General features: G+C 32.0%; 3 non-coding genes across 3 annotated transcripts; 2 read left to right on the forward strand and 1 right to left on the reverse strand.

The window, feature by feature from the left end:
• Positions 1 to 1,052: 1,052 nt before the first annotated feature.
• Positions 1,053 to 1,160, forward strand: LOC131593809 (small nucleolar RNA R71). The gene has a single exon (XR_009281188.1). It is a non-coding gene; the product is annotated as a small nucleolar RNA R71 (small nucleolar RNA).
• Positions 1,161 to 2,789: 1,629 nt separating this feature from the next.
• On the reverse strand, positions 2,790 to 2,861 carry TRNAD-GUC (transfer RNA aspartic acid (anticodon GUC)). The gene has a single exon. It is a non-coding gene; the product is annotated as a tRNA-Asp (tRNA).
• A 13,037-nt stretch (positions 2,862 to 15,898) lies between these two features.
• On the forward strand, positions 15,899 to 16,006 carry LOC131593810 (small nucleolar RNA R71). The gene has a single exon (XR_009281189.1). It is a non-coding gene; the product is annotated as a small nucleolar RNA R71 (small nucleolar RNA).
• The last annotated feature ends 329 nt before the right edge of the window (positions 16,007 to 16,335 follow it).

The following is a 16,335-nucleotide window of genomic DNA, read 5'->3' on the forward strand; positions in this document are numbered from 1 at the left end:
TCGCCCTCTAACAAAGGGGGCACACACCCTTTCGAGAAGGTCACTCTCAATTGAGGGTCTCACACCAAGTTGAGGCGACTACTTTGATTGGAGGAAAGTCACTTAGCTTAGGGCGTGTTCCTCAGTTGGAGGTGAGCTTTCCGGCTGGAGGCAAGTCTCCCAGGCTAGAGCGCGTCCCTCAGGCTAGGATCAGTCCCTCTACTGAAAGCGACCTTCTCAATTGGAGGCAACTCCATTCAAATTTTCATGATGTTTTTGTTTGTTTATTATAGTGGAAGAGATATGTTGTGACATGGTTAATGGACTGTTTATTTCATGGGCTATTGAAAATTATTATTTATTATGGATTAATCATCTTAATAAATTAATTATTTTCACTTTAATAATTAAATTAAAGGAAAAAAATGATTTTGAAAATTAAAATGAAACTTTAAAGAATTTTTTTTCAATTTTATAAGCATTAATGATACTAAAATTTATTAATTTTTTAGATCTTAATTTTTTTTACTAAATAGTGATATTTTGATTCTTAAATATACTTTTATGATAATTTTTTTATATTAAGTGATATTTTGATTCTTAAATATACTTTTATGATAATTTTTTTTTTAGATTAACCCGCATATTTCTCATCCATTAAATAAAATAAATTGATTATTCTTAATATGTATATTATTTATAAATTATAATATATAAATCAAATATTTTATTATTACATAATTTTTAAAATAATATTCAAAGTGTAGTAACTTACAACTAAATCGATTATAACTTACCACTAAAGTTTATTTTGCAATTTTATATATTTTCCGTAAATGATTATGTAATTTAAAAGGATATATAGATATAATTAATAATTATTATCATATCAATCACAAATAATAATAATAATAATAATACTAATAATAATAATTTAAAAATAACAAATAAAATATAATTTATAGTATTCAATTGATGTGTAAAATAAAATAAAAATCATACCTATTATTCATATAAAAAGACAATATTATTAGAATGATTTGTAACAAAAATCAAATATTAACCATTGTTCCAACCCATGGTGTGGGCATGCTCTTAGTAAATCTTTGTATCTTTCCCCAAGTGTCGTAAAGAGATTCATTATCTTGTTGAATGAATCTAGTTATTTGGTTCATAAGGACAACATTCTTACTTGGTGGAAAGTATCTAGCAAGGAATACTTTCTTCAGGTCATTCCAAGTGGTAATAGAATTGTCTGGAAGGGAAACTAACCATGATCTAGCTCTATCTCTGAGCGGAAAAGGAAATAAAAGTAATCATATTGCCTCAGGTGCAACACCATTAGATTTCAATGTATCGGCCAGTTGTACAAACACTTTCAAGTGTTGGTTCGGGTTCTCTTTCGCTAAGCCAGAGAATTTGTTTTGTTATACGATTTACAACAAAACGGGATTAAATTCAAAATTATGAATTGTTATAGTAGGATTCACAATACTAGTATGAGGTTCTTCATTGGAGGGCAAGGCAAAATCCTTAAGGCGCTTACGATCTTGGTCTTCTGCCATTGCTCTCTTAATTTTTCGGAGCAACTTTCGTGCTCGTACGTATCTTTCTGGTCCAGCTATTGAATCTACTAAAGCTCTGGTACTGCGAGATCTTCGCATCTACCATAAGAAAGGGTTGCCTTAGTCTAGACTGTGTAACAACAGGATTTTGAAATTTGACGCAATTGGTCCCCGAAAATCGCGCCAAAAACTTAATCGGTGCTTTTTACAAGTATACGGATCGTATCAGAGTAATATAAAGAGTGTTGAACCCACAGAGACCTGGTCATCAATCTATCATTTTCTATCCTTAAGGTGTTTATCTAAGGCTAATAAAGTAAGATTTGGATTGCGTAAAATAAAGTAGATTCGACTTAAATTAATAGAAGGAAAAAAATGTTAGAATATGGATCTCATCAATTCGTTGATACTCTCAATGTTCCTAAATTGAATCTATATGGGACAATATTTCTATTTTGAAAATAATCTATAGCAATATAGGTTGGTGTACTTAAAGAAATAAGAATTGTAATTTTGTAAAACTATTATCATATTATATTTTTGTATTGGTGACTATTAATTTATTATTTTTTTAAATCTTTTATAGTGATTTATGATAATCAACGTATATAATTTTTTTTTGCATATTTAAAGTTATTATTATAATATAGAATTGAGATATAATATTATATATTAGGTTGATTATCTGAAATAGAATGTTAAATATTAGAATGGATCTTAATATTATAGTTAGGCATTCAAGGATCAAGAGAGATTTAGATGTTGCAAATACTAGATGGATTCAATCTATCTGAATATATTTGATAATAGTGTTAATTTTATATTTTATCATTTGTGATCTATTTTTATGATTTAATATAGTTATATTTTGAAAAATATGAAGTAAATTAAGAAGGTTTGAATTTAATAGAAAACAAAAAATGATTTAAACTAAAAAATAGTTAACAATTAGTATTTTAATAATTGAAATAAAAATTAATTATGAATATATTTTGGTATAAATGAATTATTAAGAGAGTGTACTGTAAATATATAATTGTGACATTAGAGTAATAATAATTGTAATTTTCTGTTTGGAAAAAAACAAGAGCAGCCCAAATAATGAGAGAGAGCCCACGATCCAGAAAGAAAAAGCAAAAGAGCTAACAGTTAAACGACGTCGTGTTTAGGAATGAATTCAAAAACGGAAAAAAAAACGCTAAACGACGTCGTTTTGACGCAAAACACAAATAAAATGAAAAAATTCGCCGTTGCCGGGGATCGAACCCGGGTCACCCGCGTGACAGGCGGGAATACTTACCACTATACTACAACGACTCAGTTGTTTATTTTTTGTATCGTTTGTTATTAATATATTTTATGCAAACCATCATCATCAAGATAACACTTTTGTGGCTCTGGCTAAGTTCCCTTACATATCTCATTCTCATCCGTCTGTTTATTGTTTCATTTCATACTGTTACCTTCAAAATAATCTCCAATTAATGAATACTCACTACTACCACCACTACATCATTATGCATTCCAACTAACAACATTCTTCCACCCAATTTTACATCCAAATTCAACAATTACTCTAAGTTCTAACATAAACTCCTTATAATAATCTATTATTTTTTTAATAAAATAGCACCAACACTACTATAAATAAATCTTATTAGTCACCAAAAAATTCATTAAACAAAAAGAATATAATCTATTTGAATTTAAATAATTAAACAACGCACTAAAAAAAACTAATAAAATTATAATCTCATTATTAATTACAAAGTATCAACAAAGTTACAAAATATGCATGTCATAGATTTTTTTTTATAATAAAATTCAAATCTTCAAAAAACTTCCAACTAAAATAAATAAACAACTAACATTAATATTAATATTTAGCGAATCAAATATTGCACATGTTAAAAATTTAATAATGTATACAATAAATAATTGAACTTTTAAAATACTCCCCGAAGCTCACCTAATGGATCAGGGTGCCTGCGCAATTGAAATTTTTGGTAAAGGCAAAATATGTTAACACCGATGTCTTTACAACATCTGTCTTCAAACTGAATAGATTCACCAGACTCAAAATTGATACTTAATTAAGATTGCAGAATGATAAACAACACAAAGAATTGTTAACAAATTTCAGTGCAACAACACCTAATCTGGAGGCTACCAAGCTAGGAAGGAAATCTCCACTACTGATTGTATCAATTCAAAGCTAAACAGTCTAAGTTTACAACTTCTCACTTAATCACTATCATGTGCAACTTTTACCTAGAAATCAACATCTAGATATGAGAAATCATCATCCCACTTCCTAAATCACCTCAGTGATATCTAACAGTCTCAATCCCAGTGACTACATCAAGAAAAATCTAACAAGAAGACTGTTCTTCCAAAATAAAGCTTCAAGAGTGAGAACAATACTCAAATCATAACATAAAGACTTCTAGGTGAGAATATTTTGTCTACCACAAGTATCAGAAGATAAAAGGGTGACATAAAACTACACAAAAGACTCTCAAACTTGCAACTCTAAGCCTCCCCTAATTTAAAAAATATAAAAAGTTCAAATTACATTAGGTCAGGACTTCTCTTTAAATACACCTCTGTTGTCCATGGGCTTCGAAATCTGCATTCAGATATTTCTTGATCCAAAAGCTGAGTGATGCACCAATTGTGCAGATAAATCTCCTTAAATCTTGGAACACAAATATCAAGTTTCATAAACTGTCTTATCATCTAATTTTGACAACTTGTATACAGCTGGAGATATAAAACTTGTTCCGTATTAAATCTTCTTGACCTGTAAAAAATACTGAGATATATCCAAAGACGCTTAAAAAAATTTTCTATGATGGATTGCTAGAGTAGAGAACTATTTGGGTTCAAGGTTTATTTTCTTAAATATTTATTTGAGCCGAAAATCATATATTTGAAAATTTGATTTTAATTTTCTTAATTTTTTTCATCAGAAACAAAATGCATGCAAGATCCGATAGAATAATCTCGCACCCAACGTTTGATCTTCCCCAAGATTCAATAGATCGAAGATCTAAAATCTAAATCCTTAGGGAATTTGATTTTTATCTAGATCTCTAGGGAATTTAATTTTAATTTTAATTTTAATATTATGTGTAAACAATGTAATATTTTGGGTAAAGTAAATAATCTTCCCATGTATTGTCAAGTGTTTGAAAGGGATAGTAAGATCATCCTGGGATATTGCATTATATTTTTATCAAGTCATTGCATGTATTGTCAAGTCTTTGCATGTGTATTTTATGTTGTTTATTGACATTCTCCACTTTTTTGAGTCATAACAAATTTTTTGAAAATCGTATACATTGCAGAGATTTGGAAAACTTCGTAAAATTGGTACCGTGTTAACACAATAGTCTCCTGAATACGAAGATTGATTTGAATACTTATTATGTTTTAGCCTTAAATTCTTACCCCCTTAGTCACACTTAGGTAGTTTTACTTGCAGTCAGCTCCGACTTAAGCATACTTTACGTAAGGAAGCCGATGAATATAAGTGAATGATCCTAAACTTTTATTTACTATGATAAATTTAAAATAGGTAAATGAGCCCCTAAGTTGGGTGACCTTCACAGGGTCACTTAACCCAACAGTTGTGAAACCTGCAAAAATTATAGAGAAACTCGTTGTTATTTACGCTGGTTCAGTGGTTTCTGCCTTTCTGGTACTGAACTTGGTAGGGTGGATTACAGTCTGATCTCCTGTAACTACGATAGAGTAAACAAAAGGGTTACACCGTTTAAAGTGCCAGAACCCCGAGCAAAAAGATCATAGTCACTAATTGGTTGCCTTGCTATGAGTATGTACGAATAACAAACTTAATATGATTGCATGAGGATGAAAAAGGTGAGGAAAAGGGGTGAGAAAATTAAACTTAGACATAATAATTATGATTCAATTTGATTTGTATAAGAGAGAGGCTTATGATCTCTAAATATGCGATTATGTGTTCTTAAGATGTCAATAGTATGTAAGTAGTGCGTGTCGATACAAATAGCCTACAATGAGTATCCGCATGCAAATGTTGTTCACTAATCTTGATTCTATGATAGCAACTTACTTTAGGACAAAAAAAGGTTTAAGTGTAGGAGAGTTGGATAACACTAAATTAGACCATATATTTGACTCGATTTATGCATATTTATTGATTATTTATTTTATATTTCCACTGTTATGTTGGTATTCTATTTATGTTTCAGGAAATTTACAAATTAAAAGTCGATCGCAGAGAAACGAAGCAAAACATACAAAAATGAGAGAAATAAAGCACATTGTACTCGTGGCGACCACCATGGCGTTCACCATGGAGGTAGCCACGACCAACCCACGTTCTCAGATCTAGCCCTTCTGTTTGAGCCTTCATTGGTGTTTCTTATTTTCATGTAAATATTCTTTGCTAACTTGTAAATATTGGCATCAAGAAGAGAAATTTGTATCAAATGTTTTACTTTTGAGTTGAATCATAATCACATCGTTCAAAGACAAATAACCTGTTAGCTACCTTATTTTCTAAAAGGTCTGTTCACCGTAAAACAACATAGGAAAATGAATGTCTTGCATAGAAGACATTGAATTGAACATTTAATTATAGAGTAAATATCACAAGAATTTTGGGAAGAGCTACTTATAGATAATAAATAAGCTATTCACAACACTTAATTCTCTCAAAGTCAATTTTATTCTAATGAGTTTAGTAAGTAACAACTGCTACGTCCGTCGTAAATTATATAGTGCAAGATTGCAGTTGTATACAGTTAACAATGCATTCATCAGAAAGGTTTATATGTGTCAAGCACACTTTTAGTAGCACCCTAAGTATTGTATCCCTGCTCTAGTAAAAATTAAAAACTACTTATAGAATTGAAAAATATATTTTTAGATGTATTTCATTCACATTCGTTTTTCAGTCAAATCTTAAGATTTTGATCAAAGAAAATGACGAAGTATAATTGTCACATAATTATTTCATATTTCTTGGAAGTAAATTGTGTTGTAGATTTTTTTATATTAATAATGGCAAACGTGTTTATTATTTTTTTTAAAAATATTTTCAATCACAAATATTCGTCATTTTTATGTATATGTAAATATTTTGTCTCATTTCTTTTTAATATCCATGAATAAAAAAATTTATCTCATAAATTTATTTATATTAATCAGTAACAAATATTTATTTTATAGTATTTATATATCAATAATAAATATGTATCATGTAATTTTTTATATTTATCAATAATCAATATATGTATTATATTTTTTTAATTATTATTTATAATAATGGTAGTTAGATATTAAATTATTATTATTATTATTATTATTATTATTATTATTATTATTATTATTATTATTATTATTATTATTATTAGAGAAATGCTAATTAGTGCCCTCAGGGCAATGGTTAAGACTTTAAAAATTGTAAATTTATCTCGGTAATCTACGTATTTAATGCCTCGAAAATTGAAATATTAAATTTTCTATAAAATATTTTCTTTTTTTGGAATGATTAACATTGGCCTTAAGGCACTGGTTAGCAAGACCCTTATTATTAATATTATTATTTATTTTTAATGTAGGGGTAAATTAGTAAAAATATAATTAGTGTTTGTGCTTAGAGTTGTTACCAAGATGACATGTGAATATGGTTGTCATCAAGACAAGTTTGGATTTATATTAAGTAGATAAATGATTGTTATGACCTTAAATTGTTCTTCATCGAATTCTTTGTACCATCGTCATCAACGTGTTGGTGATATGTAATTTTTTACACACCACAATTGTCGTTTTACCTTTTTTGTGTAAAAGTAACTTTTCATTGTGTTTGTTCATATATACAAGAGTGAGAATATATCATACCGATCGATATGCGTATACAAGTTAGCCTGCGTCAAGACTAGGTTAGTTAGATTGAACATTTTTGAAATAGAGAAAGACTTGGACATTTTAAAAAAAAAAAACCCATTGAGCTAAATAGTCCAAGCTAGTTAGCATTAAAAAAATGAAAATTCTAAGGTGAAGTCATCAAATTAACTTATTTGGTGAAGTCCTAAATTTGGCCAATCAGAAAACAGTGTTGACTTTAAATTTTCTAGTATTGACTTAATCAATGTCGCGTAGGATTATATGGCGCACACCATTATTGTGTATCCTCTTCTGTGTACCTCATAGATCAAAGTCTTTAATCTTCATCTTCTACATCTTAATCCAGATTTTCAAGTTCATCTTATATATCTATAAATCTCTAGATCAATCATTAACAGCATGAAAACACATTTAATTAAGATTTTCAAAAAATCTATTCAAGAACTTTCATGAGCTCAAGAACACAAAAATGACAAAATCATGATTATTAACTGTTTCAAAAATTCATAATACATATAAGAGTATATCAATCTAAATTTTAATTATTCTTGTAGAGTTTAGTCTATAATTTACAAAACCTAAGAAATTTTTTAATTCAATGTGAAGTCCAAAAAAAAGTTTTAAATCATATGTTCTCCAGATATTTTTTTTAAGGAGAATACTTAGATACAGTTTATTAGGTGTGGTTTGTACTACTAGTATTTTTCAATGAAAATATGACAAGTGTATAATTTTCTCTTACACATATGCAATTTTCTCCTATTTTCACTCCTTAAATGATATTAAAGTATACTTGTCATATTTTCATTGACAAATTGTATAAACCACATCTAACAAATTGTAGGTAAGTTTCCTCCTTTTTAAATTCATATTATATCTTACTATATTGATTTTTTCTTCGGTGTTCCTATGTTAATCAAGTAACTCCATTCAAATTTTCATATTTTTTGTTTGTTTATTATAGTGGAAGAGATATGTCGTGACATGGTTAATGAATTGTTTATTTCACGGGGTATTGAAAACTATTATTTAATAGAGGTTAATCATCTTAATAAATTAATTATTTTCATTTCAATAATTAAATTAAAGAAACAAAGATTTTAAAATTTAAAATGAAACTTTAAAGAGTTTTTTCCTCAATTTATAGGCATTTAAGATACTAAAATTTATTAGTTTTTTAGCGAAGCTATCTTAATTTATTTTTACTAGATAGTGATATTTTTACTCTTAAATATACTTTTATGATTTTTTTAAAGATTAACCCGCATATTTACTATCATCCATTAAACAAAATAAATTAATTGTTATATCTTATAATAAATCAAATACTCTATTATTACATAACTTTAAAATGTTATTCAAAGTTTAGTAACTTACAACTAAATCGAATATAACTTACAACAAAAGTTTATTTTGCAATTTTATTTTTCGTAAATGATTATGTAATTAAAAGGATATATAGAGATAGTTAATAATTTTTTTCGGCGGTGACCTTGAGCATCATCTTCATATTCAAACACAACCCCTTGTATAAGCATCTGATGAGGACCATCTCTTCGAGCGTAACCAAACTGACGTAGGGCCAAGCAAGGATTATAAGTAATACTCCCTGTTATGCCAAGTAAAGGCACATTAGGATATTGTCCACAGCGGTCGATGATAGTAACATTTTCCTTGGATAAGGAAAGCCAGCGGATATCAGAATGAGAAAGCGACATTACCCTCTTATGCCATTTCAGCCCTTGGTCATTCCTCATTACTGAGCGAGGAAAGTGCGAAATAAACCACTTAGATAGCAAAGGTATGCAACACATAAGAGTCCCTCGTTTCTTCATAGTATGAGTGTGAAGAGAGTGTAGGATGTCTCCAAGCAAAGTAGGCACTGGGTTGTGTGTCAGAAATATCTTTACGGCGTGCACATCTATAAACTGATCAGGATTAGAAAATAGCACTAAACCATAAATGAGTAAAGCTAATATGTCTTCGAAAGCTTGATAACTCATGGTCTTCAAAAACATACGAGCTTTTCCGAATAAGAACTTAGCGAGGAAACCCTTGACTGCACTTCTCGTTTCCCAATGACCTTCAATTTCTGATTTCTTAAGATGTAGAGCAGCAACAATGACTTCCATTTTCGGAGTTTCTTCCAAACCAGTGAACGAAATCTGATCTCGAATAGGGAGGCCAAGCATGTCAGAAAATTCTTCCATAGTAGGTACTAGCTGATAATCCAGGAAAGTAAAACAATGGTGCTCGGGGTCAAAGAATTGAAACAGTACACTCATCATCTCTTCTTCGAAACCTGATGTAACCAAACTGGGTAAGAGACCATGTCTTTCAGTGAAGCGGGAACCTCCAAGAATTTCTAATACCAACTCTTTCAGCTCGGAAGGTATTTTCACAAAGTTAACTCGAATGGTGTTTCTAGTCTCCATGACCTACAAAATAGAACAAAGATGAATTCATTGGTCCTCGAAACGGTTAGTAAAATGATGTCATGATGCCATGATGCTTATGATGTTATGATGTCAGGTAGATAACAAACACAAACAAGTCACACAATTGCCTTAGGATTAGGCTTGCATGTAGTCCAGAGGTGCATACCCTCCCCTGAAGTTTAGTTGGTTTCAACCTGTCCTATATAAATATCGGGTTCTAGGGAGCTCATATCATTGACCTTTCTCTAAGGCGCTTATCTCAGTTCAGCAATCGAATCACCGACCGAAAATGTCCTGAAAGTCCAGTCCATATGAGTGTAGCTTCGAGTATCAAACAACTTCGGTCGGAACCAAAGCCAGCCATCTCGCTACTTTCTAATAGGCCAAAGTCAAGTTCAACTAGGGTTCTAAGGGCAAATTAGTGCTTAATGACACCACGCGGCAGCCAAGCATTTCCTCAAGTCGGATCCCAAGGAACACCAGGACAAACCAATGTGTCACACTAACGATGGTCATCATATCAACCACATCAGTATATGTTGTGCAGTCCCCTTGATCTCATGCCATTTACCTAAGGTACTCAGATCCGGGTTAGGATCTTTCACACAACAGAATACCCAAAACAATCTTTAAAGATAAAACAAACAAATCAAACAATTAAAAACATTTAAGTGAATCCTAAACTTTTAAGGTAACCCTTCTTTTATTCGAAAAATCTCCAGCAGAGTCGCCAGTTCTGTAATACGGTGAACTGACTTTAAAGAAATGTTGCGGTAAGCAAGAGTCGCCACCGACTTTTATTTTATCCAATTTAAAGAAAGGCTAAAAGAACAGAAAAAAACCTTTAAAAGAAATTTTGAGTTCGGGGGGTAATTTATATAAAGGGAAGGTGTAAAGCACCCTTTGCATCCATGGTTTTCCATGGGATCTTAATTTCTTAGCTCACTTTGAAATGTTTGAAAAGGTTTGCAGTGAATAAAGAAAAAGATTTGAATAAGGACTTTAGCTTGTAAATAAGCGTAGCCTTTTTGAAGGTTTTTGATAAAGAGTAAGAAAAAGATTTTAAACCAGAGCAAGCAATTAAGAGGTAATTACCTTAAAATTATAAAAAGTTCTTTTAGCCTTTCAGGGTTATCCATACCATAGGAGGGTAGGAAGTCCTTTTATTTGGAGGTTGAAGGGTCGTCGAAGTTATCGTTCGCCATAAGACTGTCCCTGCCATAAAGAGGGCAGGTAGTCTAAGGGAAGGATAGAATAGTCATTTTAGGAAACCAAAGAGGACGCCTCAGCAATCGAAAGGGACTATCACATCATATCATAGGTAACTTTAAGGGACGAGATCATATAACCGAAGGCAGCATCGAAGGGACTTATGATCTTTTATGATGAGAATGAACTGAGGGCAACATTTGCTGAGGCATCCTCGGAATCCGAGGGACTTGACTATTCTGTAAAAAAAGCAACAAGGCAACAGGCAACAAGAGGGATTACCATAAAAGGTGTGTGGGTGCACAATCACGTGGTTGATTCAGATATATTATCTTGTAAATTAGTTATTCTAATTGTGTTCAGAGTTGCACTCCCTAGAATTACTAACCACGCAGTAATAATCAATAATAATGTAATAGCATCATAGTTTAAGTGCCTTCAAGGCCAAACAATACAAACCAGGAGCAGTTACAAAATATATCACCATGGGGAGGGGGAAAAAGCCATAAGATAAACCAGAAAACTAATAGGTTAACCACAAGTAATAATATCAGGGTTAGAATTTAAATGAGGATAAGTTTAGGGTTACCGAAGGTTTGAGCTTTAATCGGTTGGCCAACCCTGAAAATTAATGAATGAAAAATAAAAAGAGTGAGTGCATTACAAATTCATTCGCGATTGAAGCAAACCCTATTTTAATTCGAAAGGCCAAAATAAAAAGAAAAATAAATGATTTGAAATTAAATAAAAAAATAGAAACTTAGCTTTTCGATTTGGTATGGCACGTGGCTGAAGGATTTTTGATTAACCCTGAAAATTTGGCATGAAGTAGAGAAATGTTAGTGCATTAACTGATCTACAACCCTGATTCATCGGGATAAATCAGGGTTAGAAACCATAAGATTAAATAAAAAAACTAATAATTTAAATAATACCAAAGGTTAAGGGAAAAGTCGAGAGTTCGAATCAATTTATCAATTAAATAATTATTGGATGGAACCCTAATTATTTAATCGATAAAAATTTATTTGAAAATAATATTGAATTTTAAATGAAAAAACAACAATTATTAATAAAATCGTAAAAAGATCGAGCTTTCGATAAAAATAAATAATTATAAAACTTTATATAAAAAAACTAGATGATTGAATAAATAAAAATAAATAAATAATTAAAATAAAAAAGTAAAAAGAAAATAGGTAAAAAAAACAATTATGTAATTAAAATAAAATATAAAAAAAATTAGAAAAAAAAACTCAGCTTGGATTCAGTGTGGTATGGCCATGAGGTCCACCATACGCCTGCGGATCCAGAGGCGTTAGATCTATTTGGCATATGATCATACGACTGGGAAAAAGAGGATGCACCGTATGCACGCACGTGCGGAGCACTGAAGCAGCCTGGGTTTAAAACTTAAAACCGCGCGCGATTGGCATAATGGGAGGAGGACGCGTCATCGTCTTCTTCCTTGAGAAACATGAAACATGCTTTTTACAGCGTTCTTTTACAGAGCGCTATGAAAACCTTGGACTTTTTATACCTGTGCTCAACGAATACTAGAAAAACGCAATAAAAATTTGGCGCGAGGCCATGAAAGGATTCGTCTCAGTCACACGAATCTAATGGTACCTGTCTCAAGGTCTAATTTGTACCAAATCAGAAAGCCCTAATTCAAAACTTGCGAACCCTAACATGGCAATTGTCATAGATGCATACAGAAACCCAATTAAACGTCCAGATAGCTTTAGTACATTATCATAAACAAGAATACGCGAACAAATTTTGTAAACAATGCATGAATTGATGCAATCGAAGTTGAGAAAGTCGCGACATATCGTGGCCTGTGGGAGATATTTCTAGAGATGTTGATGTCACGTAATGATCCACACAGGTTCAGTGAACTACAAGGAATGTGTTGGAACCTTTGAATCTCCCTGAATCTCTCTCAAATTCCAAAACCGAATTGGAAATTTCTTGAGTTTTCTTGCAAGCTTGAATGTGCTTTTTGACTGCAGAATTCGTTCCCTTGGGGTTTGCAATTGGTTGTGTACTTATAGTGGATTGAATTAGGGTAACAAAACTCAATCAAATCCTTTTGAATCTTGAATTGAAAGTTCATTGGAAAAAGATTCATAATGTTTCTAATTTTGGCCAATCTCAATCTTTCTTGCACCAATCTTGCTTGCACGAAATTATATTGGTATTTTGGTGTAAATGTAGATTGAATTTGATTGGAAAGAGGTCTTTAACAAAATATTTGATTTTCCATGATTTATATAAATTAATTATCACTTATAAATGATCAAAAATTTATATAAAATCAAATAAAAATTCAAAAATTCGTGGGAATTAGGTTTGGAGTCTTGGATAACTTGAGGATCAAGATTGGATCATAAAAAGTTGGACCTCTTTGCAAAGAAATCCATTTTGAGGCCTTTTATTTCACATTTTCCCTTTAAAATTGTCCAACTTTGACAAGGCATATCTCTCTCAATTTTTAAGATATGGAAGATTTCTAGGACTTTTTGGAAACCTCAAGATGTCATTTACAAGCAAGTTTGGAATCTTTTTTCCATTTGAAGAATTTATCTTGATGATATGGGTTTTGACAAAAAAACTGCTTTTGGTTGACTTTCAAAAAGGACATATAATCTTTTGATCCATATCTCTCAAATGAAGCATTTTTAGACTTGGCTTGTGAGAGACAAAGTTGTAGAGAATTCAATTTCCCTCTAAATGAGCGTTGGATGGGAAATTTCTGATGTTCCATGTGAAAGTTATGGCTGGTCAAAGTTCAGTTGACTTTCTCCTATGAAACCCTAATTTAGAAACTTTTAGGTTTTGTTGTTTTCTAAACTTTCCTTGATGAATCATGATCAATCCTTGATCAAATGATGAATGATACTTCAAAATAAGGATGTTGACCAAAAATCAGGAATTTTGACTGTACTTTGACCACAGTTGACTTTTAGGTCAAAATAGTCGACTGTTGATTTTTTGAACAATTGACTGAGCAATCCTTTGAATTGAAGCTTGTACTTTTCCATAGAGATAATTTTAAACATAATAAGCCATATGAGATCCATTGGAGACTTTGATTCATTGATTTTCTTCAGGGAAGTCAAAACCCTAGTTCATTGAGCCCTTGTCTAGGAGAGTGTGTCTTTGAGTCTTGAGCTTTGGTATGAGCTTGAAAAGAGAAATGAAATGGGAAAATTTTGGGGTATGACAGAGGGTTTCTTAGGTCTAGGCATGTGATCAGGGTGAGGAACAAACATTTATGAAGGTTATCATCAATATAAGGTGTGTATGCTTTAATCCCATCATCTTCCATTATCGGGGTCAAAGGAAGTTTAATTGTTTCGGTAGGTGTTTCTGTATCCCATTCTCTTATGCATTCATCGATGATATCGATGGTGCAACATGAGTCATCTATAGATGGCGCTCTTAGAAATTTGGATAGGAAAAATTCGACTTCCTCACCACCTACTTCGAATGTCATTTTTCATCTCGTGACATCTATCATGGCTCCATCAGTTGATAAGAAGAGTCTACCTAAGAGGGTAGGGATGTCGTTGTCTTCTTTAATATCCATAACTACAAAGTCTGTTGGGATATTAAGTTGACCAATCCTAATTGGAATATCTTCAAGTATACCTATGAGGTATTTGACTGACCGGTCGGCCAATGGGAGAAACATCCTAGTTGGTTGCATATCTCCTAGTTCTAACCTATTACGCACAGATAAAGGCATCAAACACACATTTTCTCCTTAATCAAGGAGTGCGTAATCAATAACATGATTTTCGAAATACATGGTATAGAAAAAATTCCAGGGTCTTTCTATTTTTTTTGCTAATCTCTTCTTAGTAATTGCATTGTATTCTAAGGGTTTAGGATCATCAGCTTGCGTTTGTTTGTTAAGATGTCCTTCAAGAATTTAGCATATGATTGTATTTGTGTAATGGATTTAGTGAAGGGTATTTCAACATGCAAATTTTCAATCACCTTCACAAACTTCTTATATTGGTTATATTGCTTGGTTTTCTTAAGACTTTGAGGATAAGGAATAGGGGTTTATCAGCGGGGGTGGTACATATGCTTGATCATTCGCCTTTTCTTTGTATTTAGTCCCTTCTTCTCTTTGTTTCTCTGGTTCTACAAGTTTCTCTACTACTTGTTCTCCACTTGCAGTTACAACTAGTTCTTTGTGTGGCTCTGGCTTATTGTTATTCAACCTAGGGTTTATAGGGCCATCGTAAGCGGTTTTGCTTCGTAATGCAATAACGTTAGCATGGATTTTAGGGTTAGGTTATGGTTGTCTAGGGAATGATCCTCTAGGTTTGGCTTGGGCAGCTTGTTGTTGTGCTACTTAGAAAATTTGGGTTTCCAACATCTTGTTGTGGGTTACCATAGAATCGACTTTGTTTCCTAATTGAGTGATCAACTCATGTACGTGAACATTTTGATTCATGAATTCTTTATTCTACTGAGTTTGAGTGGTAACGAAATTTTCCACTATCATTTCTAGATTGGAGTTTTGAGGTGCAGCTTGGTTAGGTTGAGTGTGTCTTTGGTTTTGGCGCCCTTGTGGTCTCTAAGGTGCAGTGTTTTGAGGAAACTTAGAGTTATTGTTCTTATAAGAGAAGTTTAGATGATTTCTCCATCCTGGGTTATCTGTGTTTGAATAGATATTTCCTTGGGCATAGTAGACCCGATCTATGATAAGTTCTGCTATAAGGCTACAATCGGCAGTGATATGTCTAGGTGTCCCACAAATAAAAGGTATGGATGATTAACCATTGTTCCAACCCATGGTGTGGGCATGCTCTTAGTAAATCTTTGTATCTTTCCCCAAGTGTCGTAAAGAGATTCATTATCTTGTTGAATGAATCTAGTTATTTGGTTCATAAGGACAGCATTCTTACTTGGTGGAATTTATCTAGCAAGGAATACTTTCTTCAGGTCATTCCAAGTGGTAATAGAATTGTCTGGAAGGGAAACTAACCATGATCTAGCTCTATCTTTGAGCGGAAAAGGAAATAAAAGTAATCATATTGCCTCAGGTGCAACACCATTAAATTTCAATGTATCGGCCAGTTGGACAAACACTTTCAAGTGTTGGTTAGGGTTCTCTTTCGCTAAGCTAGAGAATTTGTTTTGTTATAACGAAATTTTCCACTATTATTTCTAGATTAGACTTTTGAGGTGCAGCTTGGGTAGGTTGAGTGTGTCTTTGGTTTTGG

The sequence above is a fragment of the Vicia villosa genome, linkage group LG3, assembly GCF_029867415.1.
Source record: "Vicia villosa cultivar HV-30 ecotype Madison, WI linkage group LG3, Vvil1.0, whole genome shotgun sequence".
NCBI classification, from domain to species: Eukaryota; Viridiplantae; Streptophyta; class Magnoliopsida; order Fabales; family Fabaceae; genus Vicia; species Vicia villosa.